Source organism: Crocuta crocuta, unplaced genomic scaffold (assembly GCF_008692635.1).
Source record: "Crocuta crocuta isolate KB4526 unplaced genomic scaffold, BGI_CrCroc_1.0 scaffold303, whole genome shotgun sequence".
NCBI classification, from domain to species: Eukaryota; Metazoa; Chordata; class Mammalia; order Carnivora; family Hyaenidae; genus Crocuta; species Crocuta crocuta.
The window spans coordinates 597230-615807 of record NW_027528276.1 but is presented as its reverse complement, the minus strand read 5'-3'; the positions used below and the strand labels follow the sequence as shown (position 1 = coordinate 615807).

Here is an 18578-nt window from a genome sequence, read left to right as displayed (position 1 = left end):
CAGCACTAATCTTGGGGAATTGAAATATTATTAAGGGAGCAAAACTGTTACCATACAGATGAACAGATTTTCATTTCTGAAGATAAATCAGTCTCCAGTGAATAAAATGAATAGATGAAAGGAAACAGTAGAGAAAGGAAGAGTTTTTAAAGGCATGGAAAGTAAGAAAACAAAGTAAGCAAAATAAGTACCATAACCAGGCTGCTGGCAATAGAAATTAACGTTTTAAAAATCACATCTGAGGTCATCTCAATAAGTCTCACCAGCTAAAAGTAGATTGATAAGGGAAAGAGAAAAAAAATGACTCAGATTTCTAACTAAGGTGATTAGAAGACAGTAACTAAGAGAATACAGAAAGAACAACAGGTAGGGAAGGAATGGGGCACTATTTGTGAGAGCAAGTACTTACAAGGGGAATAAAGAGTCCATTTTAGGGACACCAAACTAGCAATATTTTTTTTTAAGTGTTTTTTTTTTAATGTTTTATTTATTTCTAGGAGAGAGAGAGAGAGAGAGAGACAGTGTGAGCAGAGGAGGGTCAGAGAGAGAGGGAGTCACAGACTGAAACAGGCTCCAGGCTCCAAGCTGGCAGTCAGCACAGAGCCCGACGCGGGGCTCGAACCCACGAACCGCGAGATCATGACCTAAGCAAAAGTCGGACGCTCAACCGACTAAGCCACCCAGGCGCCCCACCAAACTAGCAATATTTGGTAGCAAAATACAAGTCAAAGCATACATCTAAAAACACAGATTTTGAGTTTTAGACACACACACTCGCGCAAAGAAGCAAAGAAGTACAAGGGAAATCACATAAAGTATATAATGGGTAGTGGTTAAAACTACTGTAGGTTATTACCCAAGAAAAACAGAGACCAAGGAAACATTTATTTGGCATGCAGAAAGAGTCAAAGATGACTGAAAAGAAACAATTAAGAAAACAACCGCGAGAGTGCTACCTTATAAGTAAAGAAGTTTCAAGGAGGGAATGGGCAATAGGGTCAGATGTGTAAGAGATCAAGTAAGAAAAGCTCTGGAAAGCATCCATCAGACTTGGTAATTATTAGGTTATTTCAGTGATCTTGAAGAGAATTTCAGTGGAAAAACAGATAGAAAAGCCAGATGTGGGTTGAGGAGTAAATGTGAAAAACACAAGCGATAGTCTCAAAAAGATTGTAAATTCAAAAAGCTTATCTCAGTTCAGACTATAGTCTGTAACTACCATTTCCTAAGAAAAAGGTACCAGGGCTTCCTGGGAGTTAATTCCAAGTATGAGACAGTAATTAATGTATAGCATGAGCCCAGGGATATCTTTTGGGCCAAAAAGGGAAGAAACTTACAAGTACTACTGATGTTAAGTCAAAAGGATGCAGACAAGGGGCACCTGTAAGGGGTAGCTCAGTAAGTTAAGCGTTGGGCTCTTGATTTCGGCTCAGATCATGATGCTCACAATCTGTGAGTTCAAGGCCCACACTCTGTCTCCCTCTCTCTCTCTCTCTGCCCTTCCCCACTCACTTGCTCGCGTGCGCTCTCTCAAACGAAATACATAAACTTAAAAAAAAAAAAAAAAGATACAGATGTCTAAGTATTTTATTTTTATTCTTTTCAATGCTAATGTAAGCAAAATAATATTCTTGATTTCCTTTCAATATTATTCATTGATAGTTTGTAGAAATACAACTAACTTCTGGGTGATTTTTTTATTCTGAACTCTGCTGAACCTGTTATTACCTATCACAGGGTTTGGGGTTTTCTTGGTGGATTTGTAAGGGTTTTCTATACAATGATATCATCTGATAATAAGAGATAATTTTACCTTTTTTTCTGATTTGGATGCTTTTTCTTTCTTGTCTTAGTGCTCTGGCTAAAACTTTAATACACTTTAGAAGTACCAAAAGAGTGCATCCTTATCTTATTCCTGATCTTCGCGGAAAGCCTTGTAGTCTTTCCCATCAAATATGATGTCGCTATGATTTTTCATATATAGCTTTTATTACATTAAGGGAGTTCCCTCCTATTCCTAATTTATTAAGTGCTTTTATAATGAAAGTCTGATGGAGTTTTTCAAATGTTTTTTTCTCCATGAAAGATGATATGTAGGCTTTTTTCTTTCATTCTATTAATATGGTGTATTACACTGATATCAGGAAAAACTTCACCAAGGATGTACAAGACTTGTACCCTGAGGAGACTTGTACAAAACACTGCTAAAAGAAATTTTAAAGGATAGGGGCACCTGGTTGGCTCAGTCAGTAGAACATAAACTCTTGGTCTCAGGGTTGCTGAGTTCGTGCCCCACATTGGGGATAGAGTTTACTTAATAAAAAAACTTTTTAAATGACAAAGATAAAAGACATTGCATTCATTGATTGGAAGACTTAACAGAATTAGGATGACAATACTACCCAAGAGATTTACAAATTCAATTCAATCCCTGCCAAAATCCAAATGCCATTTTTTGTAGAAATAGAAAAAATTCAGGGTGCTTGTGTGGCTCAGTCAGTTAAGCATCCAACTTCAGCTCAGGTCATGATCTCGTGGTTTGTGGGTTCAAGCCCCACATCAGGCTCTGTGCTGACAGCTCAGAGCCTGAAGCCAACAGATTTTGAGTCTCCCTCTCTCTGCCCCTCCTCCAGTCACACTTGGTCTCTCTCTTTCTCAAAAATAAACACTAAAAAAAATTTAAGAAATAGGAAAAAATTCCTAAATTTCATATGGAATTTTAAGGAATGCCAAATAGCCAAAAAACCTTTTTTTTTTTTTTTAAGTTTATTTATTTACCTAGGGGTAGGGAAGGAGCAGAGAGAGAGGGAGCGAATCCCAAACAGATTCAGCTCTGTCAGCACAGAACCCGACATGGGGCTCAAACTCAAACTGCAAAATCATTACCTGAGCCAAAATCAAGAATTGGACACTTAACTGAGACACACAGGTGTCCCAAAACAATGTTGAAATGTAAAAACAAAGTTAGAGGACTCATACTTTCCAATTTCAAACTTCTACAAAGCTACAGTAATCAAAACAGTGCAGTACTGGCATAAGGTGACATAGAGACCAACGGAACAAAATTGAGAATCCAGAAATTAGCCCTTACATATATGGTTGTTTATGGACTGAATGTGTGTGTCCCAAAAACAAATACTTTGAAGACTGAAACACCAACATTATGATATTTAAGATGGGACCTTTGGCAGGTAACTAGGATTAGAGGAGGTCATGAGGGTAGGGCTCTCATGATGGGATCAGTGCCCTTCTAAAAAGAGACACCACCGGGAGCTTGCTCACTCTCTGTCTCAGAACACACACAGATCATGGGGACACAAAGCAATGATGGCAGCTGCCAACAAGCCAAGTGAAGAGGCCTCAGAATGAAATCTACCTTGCCAGCTCTTTATCTTAGAGGTCCCACCCTCCAGAACTGTGAGAAATAAATTTCTGTGGTTTAAATAACCCAAACTATGGTACTTTGTTATAGCAACTCAAACTGATTAATACAAAGGCCAAATGATTTTTGACAAGAGTGCCAAGATCATTCAATGTGAAAAGAACAGACTTCAAATATGGTGCTGGAAAAACTGGATATCCACATGCAAAAGAACAAAACTATACACAAACCTTATGCCACAAGCAAAAACTAACTTAAAATGAATTAAAGACCTAAATTAAAGAGGTAAACTAGGGGTGCCTGGGTGGCTTAGTCGATTAAGCATCTGACTCCTGATTTTGGCTCAGGTCCTATTCTCATTGTAATGAGATAGAACCCTCCATCAGTCTCTGCGTTGAGCAAGGAGCCTGCTTGGATTCTCTCTCTCCTCTCTCTCTCTGCCCCTCCCACGCTCAAGCTCTCTCTCTCTCAAAAATAAATGTTAAAAAAAATGGACTCTATTTAAAAAAGGGAGAGAAACTATAACTCTTCAAAGAAAACATATGGGAAAAACTAAATGATCTTAGATTTGGCAATTCTTGTGATTTCTTAAATATCACAACAAAGGCACAAGCTACAAGAGGAAGACATAAATTAGACCTCATCAAACCTGACAACTTTTGTGGATCAAGGGACACTATCAAGAATGAAAACTCCCAGAATAAGAGAATGTATTTGTAAATCACATATCTGATCAGAGTTTAACAACCAGAATATATGAAGAATTCCTACAACTAAACAACAAAACTACCCAATTAAAAATGGGTTAAGGATTTAAATACACATTTCTCCAAGGAAAATATACAGATGGCCAATAAACACAAGAACAGATACTCAACATTATTAGTCATTAAAAAACATATAAATCAAAGAGCACCTAGGTTGCTCAGTCAGTTAAGCATCTGACTATTGTTTTTAGCTCAGGACATGATCTCATGGTTGTGAGATGGAGCCCCACTTCATGTCAGGCTCTGCACTGGGCATGGAGCCTGCTTAAGATTCTCTCTCTTCCTCTTACTCTACCGCTCCCATACTCTCACCCTCTCTCTCAAAAAAATTCCAAATCCAAACCACAATAAGATACTGCTTCACATCCACTAGGACAGCTTTCCAAAAAGAAGAAAAGGAGGAGGAGGAGAAGAAGGAGAAGGAGAAAAAGAAGGGGGAAAAGAAGAACAGAACAAATGTTGGAAAGGATAGGAGAAATCAGAACCCTCTTGCATTACTAGCACACCTCTGTGGAAACGTTTGGTGATTCCTCAATAAGATAAAACATAAAATTTCTATTTGTCCCAACAAATCCACTTCTAGGCATATCCCCAAAAGAAGTGAAAACAGAGACTCAAAAAAATACTTGTAAAGCACAATTTATAGCAGCATTTTTCACAACAGCCAAAAAACAAAATTTTGTGTCCATCAACAGACGGACAAATAAAATGTGTCATATACATACAATAAGATTTTTATTCAGCCATAAAATAGAACAAAGTCCTGATATATTATGCTAAATGAAATAAGCCAGACACCAAAGATCAAATACTGTATGATTCCACTTACATGAAATATCCAGAATAGGTATATTCACTGAGATATTAAGTAAATTAAAGCATAACAGAGGCTGGAGGGAACTGCAATGGGGAGTTATTCCCTAATGTGTACACACTTTCTGTCTGGGATGAAAAAGACAGTGGTAATAGTTGCACAACACTATTAATACATACTTAATGCCATTGAAGTATACACTTCTAATAAAAATTTAAAGTAATTTTTAATATAATTTTCTTAAAAGCATTCGAGTGCAAACCTTAAAGACCTTGCTGTAGGCTGAACTGTGGCCCCCAAAGATATGTCCTCCCAGATATTCAGAATGTGATCGTAACCTTAGCAGATATAATTAATATAAGGATCTTGAAATGAAATGACCCTGGATTAGGGTGGGCCATAATCCAATGAAGACTGTGCTCAGAAGAAACAGAAACATAGAAAGAAGACCGTATGAAGGCAAAAATAAAGAGTGGAGTTAAGGGGGCGCCTGGGTGGCTTAGTCGNGAGTTAAGGGGTGCCTGAGTGGCTCAATCAGTTGAGCGTCCAACTTCGGCTCAGGTGATGATCTCATGATTTGTGAGTTCGAGCCCCACTTCGGGCTCTGCACTGATGCCTAGAGCCTGTTTCTGATTCTGTGTCTCCCTCTCTCTGCCCCTCCCCTGATCATGATCTGTGTCTCTGTCACAAAAATAAACATTTTTAAAAGTTAAAAAAAAAAGGGGGGTGGAGTTAATGCTGCCACAAATTAAGGACCACCTAAGGCCACCAGAAGCGGGAAGAGACATAGAAGGTTCTTCTCTAGAGCCTTCAAAGAGAGGATGGTCCTGTTGACCCCTTGATCTTAGACTTCCAGCCTCCAGAACTGTAAGAGAATAAATTTCTGCTGTTTTAAGCCACCATGTTTGTGGTGATTTCTTACAGCAAACCTAGGAAACTAATACATATTTTAGCATACCAAAGTGGTATGTTGTTGTAATAAATACCTAAAAATGTGCAAGTAGTTTTGAAATTAGATAATGAAGAGATTGGGGATGAATTTTAAGAAGCATGATAGAAAAAAAAAATCTAGATTACCTTTAAGAGATGGTTGGTACAGGGGCACCTGGGTGGCTCAGTCGGTTAAGCATCCAACTTCATCTCAAGTCATGATCTCACGGTTTGTGAGTTCCAGCCCTGCATCAGACTCAGTGCTGACAGTCAGAGCCCGAAGCCTGCTTCAGATTCTGTCTCCCTAGCTCTCTGTGCCTCCCCTACTCATGTTCTGTCTCTCTCTCTGTCTCTCAAAAATAAATAAATGTAAAAACATAAAATAAATTAAAAAAAGACATGGTTAGTACAAACATGGATACTAAAGGAAGTTCTATCAAAACCACAATGAAATACCACCTCACACCTGTCAGAATGGCTAACATTAACAACTCAGGCAACAACAGATGTTGGCAAAGATGCGGAGAAAGACGATCTCCTTTGCACTGCTGGTGGGAATGCAAACTGGTGCAGCCACTCTGGAAAACAGTATAGAGGTTCCTCAAAAAATTAAAAATAGAACTACCCTATGACCCAGCAATTGCACTATTAGGTATTTATCCAAGGGATACAGGTGTGCTGTTTCGAAGGGGCACATGCACCCCAATGTTTATAGCAGCACTATCGACAATAGCCAAAGTATGGAAAGAGCCCAAATGTCCATCAACTGATGAATGGATAAAAAAGATGTGGTATACATATACAATAGAGTATTATATTACTTGGCAATGAAAAGGAATGAAATTTTACCATTTGCAACTACGTGGATGGAACTAGAGGGTATTATGCTGAGTGAAATTAGTCAGCCAGAGAAAGACGGTATCATATGACTTCACTCATATGAGGAATTTAAGATACAAAACAGATGAACATAAGGGAAGGGATGATAAAATAATATAAAAGCAAGGAGGCGAACAAAACATAAACTTTTTTTTTTTTTTATGTCTTATTTAATTTTGAGAGAGAGAGATGAGAGTGAGAGAAGGAGGGGCAGAGAGAGGGAGACACAGAATCCGAAGCAGGCTCCAGGCTCTGATCTGTCAACACAGAGCCCAACACAGGGCTCAAACCCACGGACTGTGAGATCATGACCTGAGCCGAAGACGGACACTTAACCAACTGAGCCACCCAGGCTCCCCCATAAGAGACTCAAGTACAGAGAACAAACAGAGGGTTGCGGAGGAGTTGTGGGTGGGGGGATGGTCTAAATGGGTAAGGGGCATTAAGGAATCTACTCCTGCAATCTTTGTTCCACTATATGCTAACTAACTTGGATGTAAATTAAACAATAAATAAATTATAAAAAATAAAAATAAAATAAAGGCAGTTCTGGTGAAGTTTCAGAAGGAATTGAGGAACGGAGAAGAGAAAGCTTATAACATCTTAAAGAAAATGTATACCATAAACAAAATGTTGGGAAAAATATGAATGTTCAAGGTGCTTCTGATGAGATCTCAGAGGAAAATGAAGAATATGTTACTGGAAACTAGAAGGTGATCTTTGTTATAAAATAGCAGAAACCTTGACTGAATTGTGTTCTACTATTGCATAGGAAGCAGAACTTGGAAGCGATGGACTTATTTACCAAGGAGAGTTCTAAGCAAAGTGTTGAAAGTGCACCCTGGTTCCTTCTTGCTGCTTAGAGTAAAAAGTAAGAGGAAAGAGATAAACTGAGGAAATATTAAGCAAAAAGCAAGTAACTCTTGATGATCTGAGAGGTTCTCAGCACATCCAGATGAAAGAGGATGCTAAAATTAGGAAACTCAGTATTATAAAAATGCGCTCTCTAAAGAAAGTGCCAAGGTTATGGCTGGACAACTACGTGCTGAAGATATCAGATGTATGACTCAAGGGTCCAATCTATCACTTCAGTTTAAGTCAGAAATACAAATGGGGTTATCCAAGATCTGTGAGGAACCTTCTTGTCCAACTGTGTGGATCCCGTTTACATACTGAGAAGACTCACCAAGTTTGTGAACATATTATACCAACAAAAACACTGCCAGCCTATACTTCCAAGAACAGAAACTAGACAACAATTTTAAAAATCTGTCTGACTTCTGGAATTCTATGGGCAGGAAAAAGCTAATAAAGCTACTCATGTGTGAACTTGTGCTACCCTTCAAGAAAAAGAAAGGTACAAAGAAGTGGAAGCCACAGAAGTAGGCCCAAAGCAGGAGTCTATAGTTTCTCCATAAACCCAGAGGGCAGAGCATCAAGCCACAGAGAATATTCTCAGGCCTTGAATCTAATAAAATTGGTCCTGTTGGGTTTTGAACTTGACTGGGACCAATGATCCCTTTATTCCTTCCATTTCCTTCCTTTTGGAATGGAAACGTCTACCCTATGTCTGTCCCACAATTGCATGTTAGAGGCAGAACATTTGTTTTCTGGTTTCACAGGACCACAGATAAAGAGGAATTTTACCCCAGATGGAATCACATTCATACCTCATGCAAATGATTTAAATGCTGAGATTGGCTGGTTTGAGCTAATGATGTTTAGAAGAGATTTAAGGCTTAAGAATTCATGCTGTAATGGGCTGAGACTTTAGGGAATGTTGGGATAGGAATGAATGTATTTTGTATGTGGGATAGATAAGTCTGAAAGACAAGAGGGCAGACTGTAATGACTTAAATTGTGGCCCCTAAAATATATGTGCACCCAGAACCTCAGAATGTGAGCAGAACAGGTTTTTGCAGATGTAAATATGGTAAAGATCTTGAGATAAGATCATCTTGGGTTAGGATGGACCTTAAATCTAATGAAGAGTATCCTGAGAAGAGACAGCACACACAGAGAATGCCATGTAAAGAGGGAGGTAGACTGGAGTTATGCTGCCACAAATCAAGGAACGCAAATGAATCTACCAGAAGCTTCCAGAATCCTTCCAAAAGCTGGAAGAAGTGAGAAAGGATTCTTCCCTAGAGTCTTCAAAGAGAACATGGCCTTGCTGACAACCTGACTTCAGACATGTAGCCTCCAGAACTGAGAGAGAACAATTTTCTGCCATTTTAAGCCACCAAGTTGGTAGTAATTTGTTATGGCAGCCTCAGTATACTATTACAAATAGCCATTAATAAAATATAGGCCAAATTTAAACACCAAAAAGAATACTGACCACAGTAAATTTAAATATACCAAATATATTAAAATCCGTGTGTTCATAATGACATTACCTCCCAAATCTCACCTTTAGGATTTGTTATGACATCAATTCATTCTTCTGAAAGTTGGTAAATAAAGGGAAAAAATAAGCATTTACTCTGTGCTTTTCCTGTACAAATACTAAACGGTAACCAAATAATTGATGAAGGAATTCTTTGTGGAAAAATTCCAGTGAAAAAATACAGCAGAAATTATTTTTTTTAAAAATCACTCCTCAAAGGAAATCATGGATCTAGGCAACAAGCATCTATGGCTGATAAATTCATTAGGTGAAAGGTTAAGAAGTTGTAATGTTTGGACTCCATTGACAGAATGTAAGTTGATCAATATCAGTATCACTAAAGTGTGACAATCATTTAGATGCCTCCAAGAATGATGCAATCATCTAACAGGGTGATTATATATCCTAATTTGTCCAGGATACTCCCAGTTTATGGCTATTGTCCCACTATAATTATTATACAGCACACTCTTTCATTCTAAAACCTTATTGGGAATAAATTATATAATTACTCATAATTACTCTATGAATTTTTCTTTCCAAAAAAGCTGAATCTAAATCTAATATAAGGCTCTACCAATTCAAGTTCTCAATCCTGGCTACACACTGAATCACTTGGGAATTTTTTTTAAATATTAATGCCTAGAATCCACCCACAAATTCTGATCTAATTCATCTGATATGTAACCTAAGAATCAGAATATTTAAAACTTCTCCAGGTAATTCTCAAGTTTCAGCCAAAGTTGAGAACCACTGCTCTATATGCAACTACTAATTTGTGGGAAATATGAAGGGTAATTGAACATGTTAAGACACCACAAGAATTCAAGCAGCCAAATCCAGAATGTGGGAAATTCTCCTGAACAAATGACCTAGTTTTTACAACAAAGAAACAGCATGGGGAAAAGTTCAGGGTACATATAGTAGGGAGGAAGATGGTTGAAATTAAGACAAATTTAAGAGGCAGATAAACCAAATAAAACGGTAAATCTTATTTGGCTGGTGATTTGAAAACAAGCCAAATATAAGAAAACATTTAGAGAATCAAAGAAATCTGAACACAGACTGGATTAAGGAACTCTTAACTTTACTAGGTGTACTGGTACTGAAGTTGTTTTGTTTTTAATTCTTATTAGATATACATACATAAGTATGTATAGATTAAGTGAAGTGATTCCTGAGATTTCTTTAAAATTATTTCAACCAGGGCTCTGTCAGTTAAGCATCTGACTCTTAATTTCAGTTCAGGTCATGATCTCACAGTTCACAGGTTTAAGCCCCACATAGGGTTCTGCACTGACAGTGCAGAGCCTGCTGGGGATTCTCTCTCTACCCTCTCTCTCAAAATGAATAAACTTGACAAATTAAAAACTTAAAAAACTTTAAATTAATTAATTATTTCAAGAAAAAAAGAGGCGGGGCACCTGGGTGGCTCAATTGGTTGAGCATCCGACTTCAGCTCAGGTTATGATCTCATGGTTCATGAGATCCTCTGTTCCCCTCTCTGCCCTTCCACCATTTATGCTTTCTCTTTCTCTCTCAAAAATAAACATTAAAAAAAAGTTGGATATACACGAATAACAAAATGTTGGTAACTGTTTAGTTGTCAAAGCTGGGTAACAGGAATATGGGGTTTCATTGTACCAATCTATATTTTATATTCTATATTAATATCAAGTTATGAAACAGAATAAAAGGGGTTTTTTACATTTTTGGTTGTAAATGTACAGTATGCATGTGAGGGCCAACATATATATGTATATATACATACATACATACATAAAACTTAAAAATTTTCAAGACAGCATGTTGGGAGATGTAAACAAAGATAAACACATGATCCTTGGCCTCCAAGAGTAGTGACTAGTCCATGTTCAATAGAAATGGGTTACTCAGGTATTATCTTTGGTCAAGTGAAGGTAGATAACTTAAGCCTCTAGGAGGCTAGAAAAATGATAAGAATGAGATTAAAATAGCATTATACATATTCCCTAAGTATAAATGGGTGTAGGTGTCATTATCCCAATATTGCTAATTACCAGAGACTGTACCATAACCTGACTTTGAGAAGCCCATGCTCTATTAGGTTGAGCCATATGAAAATGCATTTTTTGGCTCTTTGAGGAAGACACGGTCACAGCTACAGCAGAGATCTGGGCACCCTGCTCCTGTACCTGACTCACCACTGCTCACTTTTGCCCAGAAACAAGTCAGTCAGGAAGCCACACCACAGCCATGGCTTTTAAAGACACAAAGAAGACACACGTGGAACCAGAGGTGGCAATTCACTGAATTAGAATTACTCTAACCAGCCGCAATGTAAAATCTTTGGAGAAGGTATGTGCTGACTTGATCAGAGATGCAAAGGAAAAGAATCTCAAAGTGAAAGGACAAGTTTGGATGTCTACCAAGACTGAGAATCACTACAAGAAAAACTCCTTGTAGTGAAGGTTCTAAGACTTACATCTGTTTTCAGATGAGGATCCACAAGTGACTCACTGATTTGCACAGTCCTTCTGAGATTGTTAGAGCAGATTAAGATTACCTCCATCAATATTAAGCCAGGAGGTGGGGTTGAAGTCACCGTTGCAGATGCTTAAATCAACCTTTCTAATAAACTGATTATTGATTGTTTAAAAAAAAAAGAAAATGTGCTTTTGTAAGTCAAATGCTCAAATATTACCAATTTTGTATAGTTCAACCCAATACTATAATGCTCTCCTTTCTCTTTCCTTTGCTGAAATAATTAGTTAACACACAGTAAAATAATCAGAGTATTTAAAGGAAATGTTGCTCTTCTTTAAAGAGTGGCTGGTCTAATACAGAATTTAAAAATATCCACTAAATACCATAGAAATTGCAATTTTACACTTATCTCCTTATATTGTCTTTAGCAAATAAGAAAATCATTCGATATTCAAAGGAAGCACAAACTTTATCTTTAAAATATATCATAGTTTTAAAATATTTAGTGTCTACTTTCTTAAAAATAAACTTGTGAGTTGTGAAGATGTTTTAAGATTACCTCAAACTAGAATGTACGTTGATGCTTCCTGAGAAGCAATTTACCCATCAATTTAAATATAATTCAATTGATTTTAATCACCAAAAATTCAACATAATGAATTCGGGACCTAGACCATTATTATATATGTGCATTCAATGTTACACATATTACATATAATTAGTGGACATATTAACTGTTACATGTTGTGATAATAAATTCTAAACTAAACTGTTTATCAAACAGTATAATTTTTCAAGTAGTACTTGATACTGGCTTAACTTATTATATCAGGAACCTGAGCAAAAAAAAAAAAAAAAAAAAAAAAAAAAAAGCTCCTCTTTGACCCAGTTTCCTCATTTATAAAATGGGACAGTAATAGTGACTACTGTTTATGGAAATGATGAGGACTAGAGGATATATTACATATAAAATAATTAGAATAATGATTAGAATTTAAAGGTTTATAAATATCAAGTATCACCTTATTTATAGAAACCTCCGCTAATTATAAGATGGGCACTGTGAAAAGAATTCACTAGATTGGTCTCTTCAAATGTTCTCTATACAAAGCCAATGCATTCTTCAAACAGATGCTTTGCAGTCTGGACACATGAACTGCAAATATTTTTAATAATATGTACCACCATGCTTTTTTTCCTCTTAATGTTTATTTTTTTTAATGTTTTTTATTTATTTCTGAGAGAGAGAGAGAGACAGTATGAGCAGGGGAGGGTCAGAGAGAAAGGGAGACACAGAATCTGAAGCAGGCTCCAGGCTCTGAGCTAGTTGTCAGCAGAGCCTGACACGGGGCTCGAACCCACGAACCATGAGATCATGACCTGAGCCGAAGTCGGATGCTTAACCGACTGAGCCACCCAGGCGCCCCACTTAATGTTTATTTTTGACAAAGAGAGCAAGCAAGTGCAAGCGGGCAAGCGGCAGAGATAGAGGGAGACAGAGGATCCAAAGCAGGCTCCGCACTAAGAGAAGAGAGCCCAACATGAGGCTCCAACCCAAAATATGGGAGTTCATGACTTGAGCCCAAGTTGGACACTGAACTGACATCATGCTTTTAAGTAACACATTTAGCAAAAAGACAAAAGATAAAAAGTTCATCAAGAAACTAAGAAGGATCAACCTTTTGCAATTATTTTATTATAAAATATTAAAATAAGAAATCCAAAACTTCTCCATAATCCCATCATGTGATAAAATCAATGTTTTCATTTGTTCATGTTATTTTCTATTCCTTGTCTACATGCATGTTCAATGTTTACATATTTACAATAATATGGATAACATTTTATAGTCTACATTTTCACTTAATATTATGCCATGAGTATTTTTCCATTTTGCAAAAATCTTCCTTATTCTCCCTTTCCTTTCTTATCTGAACCTTGAAGGTAATCAACGGTAACAAGTGACCTGAAATGAATCCTCCACAACTTTCTCCAGGCTCATACATATACACACATATATGTGGGGAGGGGAAAATGGTCAGTTTTTACAAAAATTGAAGCAAACTACTTCTACATATGCTTATCTTTCTTTTAAGTATACCAAATATATATGCCTCCAATTTAATATACAGAGAAGTTAAAAACACATACAACTTACTAAACCACTTAATAACATATATATTTACAAAAATCATTCTTCTGTATGTAAACTTTGAAAAGATATAGAGATTTCACAAAAAAATATGGCCACCAGATTTAGATTGCTTGCTTCGTAAGTTTATTATAATAGCCACACATAAAATAATTTCACTATTTACAACAATCCTACCTAGTGACTTTTAAGACTTATTTTAGAAAATAAAAAGTATACAACCTTAAAAAATTCATAAATATTATGTTAAAAACATCCTAACTTTAAAATGAGAGTGCATGTGTGTATAATACTGGCCTTCATACGAACTTGTTCTTAGCACAGATGATAGATGGATATAGTGCTGACACACCCACATACTCAGCTTCCCCATGTTCACAAATTGAGAGATTAGCATTCCAAAATAGTCAGAATACAATCAAATCAACCTTATCTAATGAATACCTATTGTTCTAATTGCCCCCAAGGATAAAAGATACCAGGCAAGCCTACATAAAACTTAAGGTTGTTTACATTCTCCCATCTAACCAAAATCCAGAACAATCAGAAGATCCCTAAATCTGGATCCATAGGAGAGAATTTTTGAGTATAAAGGATGGTATAAAAGATTTACAAAAGCTCCCAAAATTACAGAACAAATAACTTCGTACCCAAGCTATACAGCCTCTACTGTAACAACTCAACTTTCTCACCCAACACCAAATCTTTTGAGTTCTATATATGGAAGTCTTAGGTACTGGAGATGTAAAATGCAGTAAAATGAGCCCTACTCTAAAGGAGTTCACAATTTAGCAGGAGAGCCAGAATATATTATTCTAGATGATCATAAATACCATAGTATAATGCAAAGCATAAGGTACACTAACTAGCATAGGTGCTCAACAACTTGTGACTTATGATTGTAAAGGTCAAAGCAGTTAAGTATCATAAATACAATACCATGTCATCAATGCAATTTCAGATGAAATAACCTAAATTTATTAACTAGGCCTGTGCAATTTTTTTTAGCTACCTCAAAGCAAACAACCAATTTACAAAGATCTTGTACTTTTGCACATAGTCCCCACTAACCTGTTTAGAATACACATATGGAATCCACATGGAGTTTAGCACACATCAAAAACTGAGTGGAAAAAAAAGCACATACATCATGTGTACAGTTCAGGATAACCCTACTGAACATTCTAACCAAATATCAAAAACAAAATGGAGGAGCACCTAGCCGGCTCAGTCGGTACAGCATGTCATGAATTTGAGCCCTACACTGGGTGTACAGATTACTTTAAAAAAACAAACTAAATTAAATAATAAAATAACTTTAAAATGGATCATAGAGTCTAAAAGACAATGAATGTAAGCTTCCTCCACAATGAAATTAGTAAAATAATGGTAAAACCTGTAGAAGCGCTCCATATTTTACACGATAGTAAAAAATAATAATTTAGATTACCATCAGTGCAGCACCATTTAAGTGTATCAGAAGAGCAATAAGTATTTAAAATCCAGCTGCAATTGTTACCAAAGTGCACAGACATTTTCTAGAACACTCCATCTTATAAGGTGAATGACAATAGCATTAGTAGCAACTGGATTCAGCAATCTCCTTGAATGAACATTACACAACTAATTTATCTTATATATTTTAATGGTGGATCACATGCCATCTGCCTTCACTCAAATATAATGAGGACTGAGTTTAAAACTGACAGCTGGAAGAGTCATTTATAATTTCAAAACACATGCATTCCATACCCAATATTTATATGAAATGAACTATTTGGTACACTATCATCATACAGCTTAACTTGTTCTAGCTATGACTAATCATTGCATAAGAAGATCTAAGCTTTTATAAACGAAAGACTGTCAACATTAAATTTTAATTACTCCAAATACAATGAAATGCATTAAAATAACTGATATATGGATAAAGGGCTAAACATATGAATAAATATGTGATAAAACCAGCAAAATGTCAGTAGAACAATCTAAGTAGTGGGTATATGAATGCTACCTGTAAATGTTTTGCAATTTTGCTGCGTAGTTGAAAATATTTCCTAATAAATTGTTGGAAAAAAACTACTTGACACTTTGGTTATTTATAACTTAAGCTTTTAAGGAGAGAAACATAGATTGGCAACCCACACAAGCACTGTAGTTGGCACAAACCTGAATTCACATCCCAACTCAACCTCTTAAACAGCTATCTGATCTTAATTACTTAACCTCTCTAGCCTTTATTTCCTCACCTGCAAAGTGGGTTTTACATACCTAGTAGAAAGTTAAATTCTTCCTATAAAGCACAATGCCAGACACATAGTAAGCACTCAAATGACTAGCCCTAATATCATCATGAGTTTGCTAACTCTATGCTAAATCAAAAAAGGCACTATCCATAAAAGTCAAGTAGTAATTTTTTACGTAGTTGGCTTAACACTCATTTGATCATTTTGTGACCATTCCCAAAAGCAAGATTCCTGATAGGAAACTTACTGCTCAACAGGCTAAGAGGGGGGAGGAAGTTAAAAAAAAAAAAAATTCTGAAAAATATTGCTCAATCGATAGTATTGTTCTCCGTCTGAAAAAAAAAAATCATTCAGAATAAGAAAAGTTTGAAGACAAACTTTAAAAGGCACTCAACAACTCCTATGTAGAACTGGCTTCACCTCTGCAGGTTGGTTGGGCACACTCTTGTTATGACAAAACTTGTCATACTCTTCCATGTTCCTAATTGTTGGTAAAGAGGCTAGACTAGTACATGACATTTGGAGTTGCCAAAATCTTTCTCCTAAATCAGGACATGCCAACGACCCCACTTCTTCACAGGTAAGAGCACCACCTCCACCTCGGTCTCGATAACGGTTATGGGGGGGAGGGGAAAGGAGGCAGGAACATGAATTCGCGATGGTGTTACTGAAGAACCCTCCAGGTTATTCCTCTTGAGACCCGTCCACGACTTATTCCCGCCACCACCACCCCCACCTGACCTCTCCCCAGTTAAACTTCCAGACTCTGATTTACTAAAGATGCACCTAACAATCTGACACCTTCCCTCCCCTGGCNGGCCTGCCCGGGAAAGGGGGGGCCGGGACTCGGGGGGTTAATGGCCTCCAAGGGGCCCCGTGAGTAGGATTATTTTCTCTCAGAGAAATTCCTCCGCCTGCGGTTTCTTAAAGGGATCACCAAACCAGCCCCTTGCGCGCGCCCCAGATGCGCAGGCGCACCTTAAGCCCCTCCCTCCTTTCCCACCAAGCCCCCGGTCCTGAGCGTGCGCGGTGAGTGGCCAAGGGTAGGCCAAATCCTGCAAGTCTCTTTGCTGCCAGCAGCTGCTCCCACCACTCAACTATGGCCGCTGCCTTAAAGGGACCATGATGCAGTGATGAAGGAGGAATGAAAGAAATTAATGAAGGGACTCTCTGGAGAATTGGGTGAAATGTCAGTGAGGGGTCCAGATCACCATCTTACACGTGACTGCGGAGATGCCATTGTATAGGGGAAATGATGGTGAGCTGAAGTTCTCAGTGGACCTCTGAACATGAAGAATCACAACCAAAGAAGGAACAAGCCAGTCATCCCAAGGAGACCCCGCTTTCCTTCCTTTAGACAGTCGGATCTGAAGCACCGGGCAAAGACCTTTAAAGGCCAACTTTGGGGGCCTAACCTCAAAATTAGATGTTATAGTGATTTTGAACCAAACCAACAACTGGAAATAATTTCCCTTAGTAATTTGTCTTTAAAATGTCTAAATCGAGAAGGATCTCAGAAGGCATCGACTCAATACTCCTGATAGTAAAATAGCAGCCTAGTCTAGAAAGTAATTTGCCCCAAGGCACCTAAATGCTGGTGTGAAGTTAGAATCAAGTTTTGAATGACAGCCTTCCAGGGTTTTCAATGCACCAAGCTGTCTTCAAAGCAAGAGATAAATCAGTTTTCATCTAGAAGATAAGATATGAAAGTTCCATGATGTTTCAAGAATATTGTAATTCTCTGAAGACGGTGATGATTTGCAGGTATTGTGTGTCCTCATTCACCTCCATTGAAGGAGCTTTGAGAATCTGACTTAAAGGATATTCATCTTCTTTCCAAGGACAAAACTGGGAAGTAGATTTGGTTCTATCTTGCCCTAAAATGGAAGATGAGGAAGACTGAAGAGAATGGAGGCTTGATTTAGTCCCCTTCATACAGTTCCCTAGCTTCAGGTGGAGAAAAATTGCTCTAATGGAGTTCATAATGATAGCTGAGAGACAATCAGTTGAGAAGTACAAAGAAGTTGCCTCCTGAAGGTCATTCCCACCCAGCAAGAAACACTGAAATGCAAATGAGCAATTCCTAAAGTCTTAGGATAGAAGAGATAATTTGTGACTTTTGCATGTCACTTGGTAGATGTTTTGAAACAAAGAGGTTTCCTGATCTGTCATATTTTGATGAAAACTATCTGTGGAAATGCGGGGAGTATCCATGCTGGTCTTGCTTAAGCCTCTTCGTCTTTAATTTCACTTCTGGGTAGGAAAGAGGAAAAGACAAAAGAATCTGTATTTCAGATGGAATTTTTAAAACATGTCAGATCCTTTAGTTTCATGTTGAGGACAAAAACTAAATCAAAAGAAAAACCAAGAAAAGATAGTTTTAGAGAATTGGGTACATGAAAGCTCTAGTGGTTTCCACCTGTTTTAGTGGCAGTGGAATATTCCCTTCTAATAAAATCTGAGCTTAAAATGGAGTTGCTAAATTTTGAAGTGGAGATGGGGAACCCATAAACCACTCACCCATCCTTCCCCTTTCCTTCTCTCTTCTTTCAT

The 18578-nt window shown here is 37.4% G+C and overlaps 1 pseudogene; it reads left to right on the top strand.

Annotated features, from left to right (window-relative positions):
- The first annotated feature begins 11396 nt into the window (after window positions 1-11396).
- On the top strand, window positions 11397-11761 carry LOC144222640 (small ribosomal subunit protein uS10 pseudogene; annotated as a pseudogene).
- The last annotated feature ends 6817 nt before the right edge of the window (window positions 11762-18578 follow it).